The following is a 7074-nucleotide window of genomic DNA, read 5'->3' on the forward strand; positions in this document are numbered from 1 at the left end:
TGCGGTTAGCGAAACGTTGAGCCTTCTCCTGGGACAATGTCAAATTGTCCACTACATGAGTCCAAATCTGCTGCAACCTATCCACCACAGTATCCACACCATGACAGTCCGAAGACTCAACCTGCCCTGAAGAGAAACGAGGATGGAAACCAGAATTGCAGAAAAACGGCGAAACCAAAGTAGCCGAGCTGGCCCGATTATTAAGAGCGAACTCAGCCAAAGGCAAAAAGGACACCCAATCATCCTGATCAGCAGAAACAAAACATCTCAGATATGTTTCCAAGGTCTGATTGGTTCGTTCAGTTTGGCCATTTGTCTGAGGATGGAAAGCCGAGGAAAAAGACAAATCAATGCCCATCCTAGCACAAAAGGCTCGCCAAAACCTCGAAACAAACTGGGAACCTCTGTCAGAAACGATGTTCTCCGGAATGCCATGTAAACGAACCACATGCTGGAAAAACAATGGCACCAAATCAGAGGAGGAGGGCAACTTAGGCAAGGGTACCAAATGGACCATCTTAGAGAAGCGATCACAAACCACCCAAATGACCGACATCTTTTGAGAGATGGGGAGATCCGAAATAAAATCCATAGAGATATGTGTCCAGGGCCTCTTCGGGACCGGCAAGGGCAAAAGCAACCCACTGGCATGAGAACAGCAGGGCTTAGCCCGAGCACAAATCCCACAGGACTGCACAAACGAACGCACATCCCGCGACAGAGACGGCCACCAAAAGGATCTAGCCACCAAATCTCTGGTACCAAAGATTCCAGGATGACCAGCCAACACCGAACAATGAACCTCAGAGATAACTCTACTCGTCCATTTATCAGGGACAAACAGTTTCTCCGTTGGGCAACGGTCAGGTCTATTAGCCTGAAATATTTGCAGCACCCGCCGCAAATCAGGGGAGATGGCAGACAAAATTACCCCCTCTTTGAGAATACCCGCCGGCTCAGGCAAACCCAGAGAGTCGGGCACAAAACTCCTAGACAGGGCATCCGCCTTCACATTTTTAGAGCCCGGAAGGTACGAAACCACAAAGTCAAAGCGGGAGAAAAACAGCGACCAACGAGCCTGTCCAGGATTCAACCGTTTGGCAGACTCGAGATAAGTCAAGTTCTTTTGATCCGTCAAGACCACCACGCGATGCTTAGCTCCTTCAAGCCAATGACGCCACTCCTCGAATGACCACTTCATGGCCAGCAACTCTCGATTGCCAACATCATAATTACGCTCAGCAGGCGAAAACTTCCTGGAAAAGAAGGCACATGGTTTTATCACCGAGCCATCAGAACTTCTTTGCGACAAAACAGCCCCTGCTCCAATTTCAGAAGCATCCACCTCGACCTGGAACGGGAGCGAAACATCTGGCTGGCACAACACAGGGGCAGAAGAAAAACGATGCTTTAACTCCTGAAAAGCTTCCACAGCAGCAGAAGACCAATTGACCACATCAGCACCCTTCTTGGTTAAATCAGTCAACGGTTTAGCAATACTAGAAAAATTATTGATGAAGCGACGATAAAAATTAGCAAAGCCCAGGAACTTTTGCAGACTCTTCAGAGATGTCGGCTGAGTCCAATCATAAATGGCCCGAACCTTAACAGGGTCCATCTCGATAGTAGAAGGGGAAAAAATGAACCCCAAAAATGAAACCTTCTGAACACCAAAGAGACACTTTGACCCCTTCACAAACAAAGAATTCGCACGCAGGACCTGGAACACCATTCTAACCTGCTTCACGTGCGACTCCCAATCATCCGAGAAGACCAAAATATCATCCAAGTATACAATCAGGAATTTATCCAGGTACTCTCGGAAGATGTCATGCATAAAGGACTGAAATACTGATGGAGCATTGGAAAGCCCGAATGGCATAACCAGGTACTCAAAATGGCCCTCGGGCGTATTAAATGCTGTTTTCCACTCATCGCCCTGTTTAATACGCACAAGATTATACGCACCATGAAGATCTATCTTGGTGAACCAACTAGCCCCCTTAATCCGAGCAAACAAATCAGACAGCAGCGGCAAGGGGTACTGAAATTTGACTGTGATTTTATTTAGAAGGCGGTAATCAATACAAGGTTTCAACGAACCATCCTTCTTGGCCACAAAAAAGAACCCTGCCCCCAATGGCGACGACGACGGGCGAATATGACCCTTCTCCAAGGATTCCTTTACGTAACTCCGTATAGCGGCGTGCTCAGGTACAAACAAATTAAACAGTCAACCTTTAGGAAACTTACTACCAGGAATCAAATCGATAGCACAATCACAATCCCTATGCGGAGGTAGGGCATTGGACTTGGGCTCATCAAATACATCCCGGTAATCTGACAAGAACTCTGGGACCTCAGAAGGGGTGGATGATGAAATAGACAGAAATGGAACATCACCATGTACCCCCTGACAACCCCAGCTGGACACAGACATAGATTTCCAATTCAATACTGGGTTATGGACTTGTAGCCATGGCAACCCCAACACGACCACATCATGCAGATTCTGCAACACCAAAAAGCGAATATCCTCCTGATGCGCAGGAGCCATGCACATGGTCAGTTGGGTCCAATACTGAGGCTTATTCTTGGCCAAAGGCGTAGCATCAATTCCTCTCAATGGAATAGGATGCTGCAAGGGCTCCAAGAAAAACCCACAGCGCCTAGCAAACTCCAAGTCCATCAAATTCAGGGCAGCGCCTGAATCCACAAATGCAATGACAGAATAGGATGACAAAGAGCAGATCAAAGTAACGGACAAAAGAAATTTCGACTGTACCGTACCAATGGTGGCAGACCTAGCGAACCGCTTAGTGCGCTTAGGACAATCGGAGATAGCATGAGTGGAATCACCACAGTAAAAACATAGCCCATTCTGACGTCTGTGTTCTAGCCGTTCAGCTCTGGTCAAAGTTCTATTACATTGCATAGGCTCAGGTTTATGCTCAGATAATACCGCCAAATGGTGCACAGTTTTACGCTCACGTAAGCGTCGATCGATCTGAATGGCCAAAGACATAGACTCATTCAGACCAGCAGGCATAGGAAATCCCACCATGACATCCTTAAGGGCTTCAGAGAGACCCCTTCTGAAAATTGCTGCCAGAGCACATTCATTCCATTGAGTGAGCACAGACCACTTCCTAAACTTCTGACAATATATCTCTACCTCATCCTGACCCTGACACAGAGCCAGCAAGATCTTCTCTGCCTGATCCACTGAATTAGGTTCATCATAAAGCAACCCGAGCGCCAGAAAAAACGCATCAATATCACATAATGCAGGATCTCCTGGTGCAAGGGGAAATGCCCAGTCTTGAGGGTCGCCACGTAATAAAGAAATAATGATCTTTACTTGTTGAACTGGGTCACCAGAGGAGCGGGGTTTCAAAGCCAGAAATAGTTTACAATTATTTTTGAAATTCAGAAACTTAGCTCTATCTCCAGAAAATAACTCAGGAATATGAATTTTAGGTTCTAACATAGGATTCTGAACCACCAAATCTTGAATGTTCTGTACACTTATAGCGAGATTATCCATCAAAGAGGACAGACCCTGAATGTCCATGTCTACACCTGTGTTCTGAACCACCCTGATGTAAAGGGGAAAAGAAAGACAAAACACAGTGCAAAGAAAAAAAAATGGTCTCAGAACTTCTCTTTTCCCTCTATTGAGAAGCATTAGTACTTTGGGCCTCCAGTACTGTTATGAGCTGGTGATTCAGAACCACAATGGACCTGGTGAATACGAGCACAGAAAAAGACCTGATAGTTGCTAATCACATAGGACGAGCTCTGAGACGTGGGAACTCTGCTGACCGCAATCCCAAATCCTATCACACCACACTAGAGGTAGCCATGGAGCGCTCCTGACCAGACCTAGGCGCCTCAGGCACAGCCTGAGAAACTAGCTAGCCCTGAAGATAGAAAAATAAGCCTACCTTGCCTCAGAGAAATTCCCCAAAGGAAAAGGCAGCCCCCCACATATAATGACTGTGAGTAAAGATGAAAATACAAACACAGAGATGAAATAGATTTTAGCAAAGTGAGGCCCGACTTACTGAATAGACCGAGGAAAGGAAAGATAGCTTTGCGGTCAGCACAAAAACCTACAAACAACCACGCAGAGGGCGCAAAAAGACCCTCCGCACTGACTAACGGTACAGAGGTGCTTCCTCTGCGTCCCAGAGCTTCCAGCAAGCAAGACAAACCAATATAGCAAGCTGGACAGAAAAAATAGCAAACAAAAGTAACGCAAGCAAAACTTAGCTTATGCAGGGCAGACAGGCCACAAGAACGATCCAGGAGAGAGCAAGACTGTTATGTTTGCTAATGACAGGTGTTATGAAGGCAATCCAGAAACACAGTGTGCTTAGCGATCAGAGCGCACACAGTGATCTGACAAATACCCAAAAATACAAGAACGAGCTCTGAGACGTGGAAACTCTGTAGACTGCACACCTGATCCTATCCTAAACACAACTAAAAGCGGCTGTGGATTGCGCCTAACAACTACCTAGGCAACTCGGCACAGCCTAAGAAACTAGCTAGCCTGAAGATAGGAAAATAGGCCTGACTTGCCCCAGAGAAATTCCCCAAAGGAAAAGGCAGCCCCCCACAAATAATGACTGTGAGTAAGATGAAAAGACAAAACGTAGGGATGAAATAGATTCAGCAAACTGGGGCCCGATATTCTAGGACAGAGCGAGGACAGTAAAGCGAACTTTGCAGTCTACAAAAAAACCTAAAGCAAAACCACGCAAAGGGGGCAAAAAAAAACCACCGTGCCGAACTAACGGCACGGCGGTACACCCTTTGCGTCTCAGAGCTTCCAGCAAAACAAAAGACAAGCTGGACAGAAAAAAAGCAACAAAAAAGCAAAAAGCACTTAGCTATACAGAGCAGCAGGTCACAGGAACAATCAGGAGAAGCTCAGATCCAACACTGAAACATTGACAAGGAGCAAGGATAGCAGCATCAGGCGGAGTTAAGTAATGAAGCAGTTAACGAGCTCACCAGAACACCTGAGGGAGGAAGCTCAGAAGCTGCAGTACCACTTGTGACCACAGGAGTGAATTCAGCCACAGAATTCACAACAGTACCCCCCCCTTGAGGAGGGGTCACCGAACCCTCACCAGAGCCCCCAGGCCGACCAGGATGAGCCGCATGAAAGGCACGAACAAGATCGGAAGCATGAACATCAGAGGCAAAAACCCAGGAATTATCTTCCTGAGCATAACCCTTCCATTTAACCAGATACTGGAGTTTCCGTCTAGAAACACGAGAATCCAAAATCTTCTGCACAATATACTCCAATTCCCCCTCCACCAAAACCGGGGCAGGAGGCTCAACAGATGGAACCATAGGTGCCACGTATCTCCGCAACAACGACCTATGGAATACATTATGTATGAAAAAGGAGTCTGGGAGGGTCAAACGAAAAGACACAGGATTGAGAACCTCAGAAATCCTATACGGACCAATAAAACGAGGTTTAAATTTAGGAGAGGAAACCTTCATAGGAATATGACGAGAAGATAACCAAACCAGATCCCCAACACGAAGTCGGGGACCCACACGGCGTCTGCGATTAGCGAAAAGTTGAGCTTTCTCCTGGGACAAGATCAAATTGTCCACTACCTGAGTCCAGATCTGCTGCAACCTATCCACCACAGAATCCACACCAGGACAGTCCGAAGACTCAACCTGTCCTGAAGAGAAACGAGGATGGAACCCAGAATTGCAAAAAAATGGAGAAACCAAGGTAGCCGAGCTGGCCCGATTATTAAGGGCGAACTCAGCCAACGGCAAAAAGGACACCCAATCATCCTGGTCTGCAGAAACAAAACATCTCAGATATGTTTCCAAGGTCTGATTGGTTCGTTCGGTCTGGCCATTAGTCTGAGGATGGAAAGCCGAGGAAAAGGATAGGTCAATGCCCATCCTACCACAAAAGGCTCGCCAAAACCTTGAAACAAACTGGGAACCTCTGTCAGAAACAATATTCTCAGGAATGCCATGCAACCGAACCACATGCTGAAAGAACAAAGGTACCAAATCAGAGGAGGAAGGCAATTTAGCCAAGGGCACCAGATGGACCATTTTAGAAAAGCGATCACAGACCACCCAAATGACTGACATCTTTTGAGAAACGGGAAGGTCAGAAATGAAATCCATCGAAATATGTGTCCAAGGCCTCTTTGGGACCGGCAAGGGCAAAAGCAACCCACTGGCACGAGAACAGCAGGGCTTAGCCCTAGCACAAATCCCACAGGACTGCACAAAAGTACGTACATCCCGTGACAGAGATGGCCACCAGAAGGATCTAGCCACTAACTCTCTGGTACCAAAGATTCCAGGATGACCAGCCAACACGAACAATGAAGTTCAGAGATAAGTTTATTAGTCCACCTATCAGGGACGAACAGTTTCTCTGCTGGACAACGATCAGGTTTATTAGCCTGAAATTTTTGCAGCACACGCCGCAAATCAGGGGAGATGGCAGACACAATGACTCCTTCCTTGAGGATACCCGCTGGCTCAGATAAACCCGGAGAGTCGGGCACAAAACTCCTAGACAGAGCATCCGCCTTCACATTTTTAGAGCCCGGAAGGTACGAAATCACAAAGTCGAAGCGGGCAAAAAATAACGACCAACGGGCCTGTCTAGGATTCAAGCGCTTGGCAGACTCGAGATAAGTCAAGTTCTTATGATCAGTCAATACCACCACGCGATGCTTAGCTCCTTCAAGCCAATGACGCCACTCCTCGAATGCCCACTTCATGGCCAGCAACTCTCGATTGCCCACATCATAATTACGCTCAGCGGGCGAAAACTTCCTGGAAAAGAAAGCACATGGTTTCATCACTGAGCAATCAGAACCTCTCTGTGACAAAACCGCCCGTGCTCCAATCTCAGAAGCATCAACCTCGACCTGGAACGGAAGAGAAACATCTGGCTGACACAACACAGGGGCAGAACAAAAACGACGCTTCAACTCCTGAAAAGCTTCCACAGCAGCAGAAGACCAATTAACCAAATCAGCACGCTTCTTGGTCAAATCGGTC

Source organism: Ranitomeya imitator, chromosome 1, assembly GCF_032444005.1.
Source record: "Ranitomeya imitator isolate aRanImi1 chromosome 1, aRanImi1.pri, whole genome shotgun sequence".
Taxonomy (NCBI): Eukaryota; Metazoa; Chordata; class Amphibia; order Anura; family Dendrobatidae; genus Ranitomeya; species Ranitomeya imitator.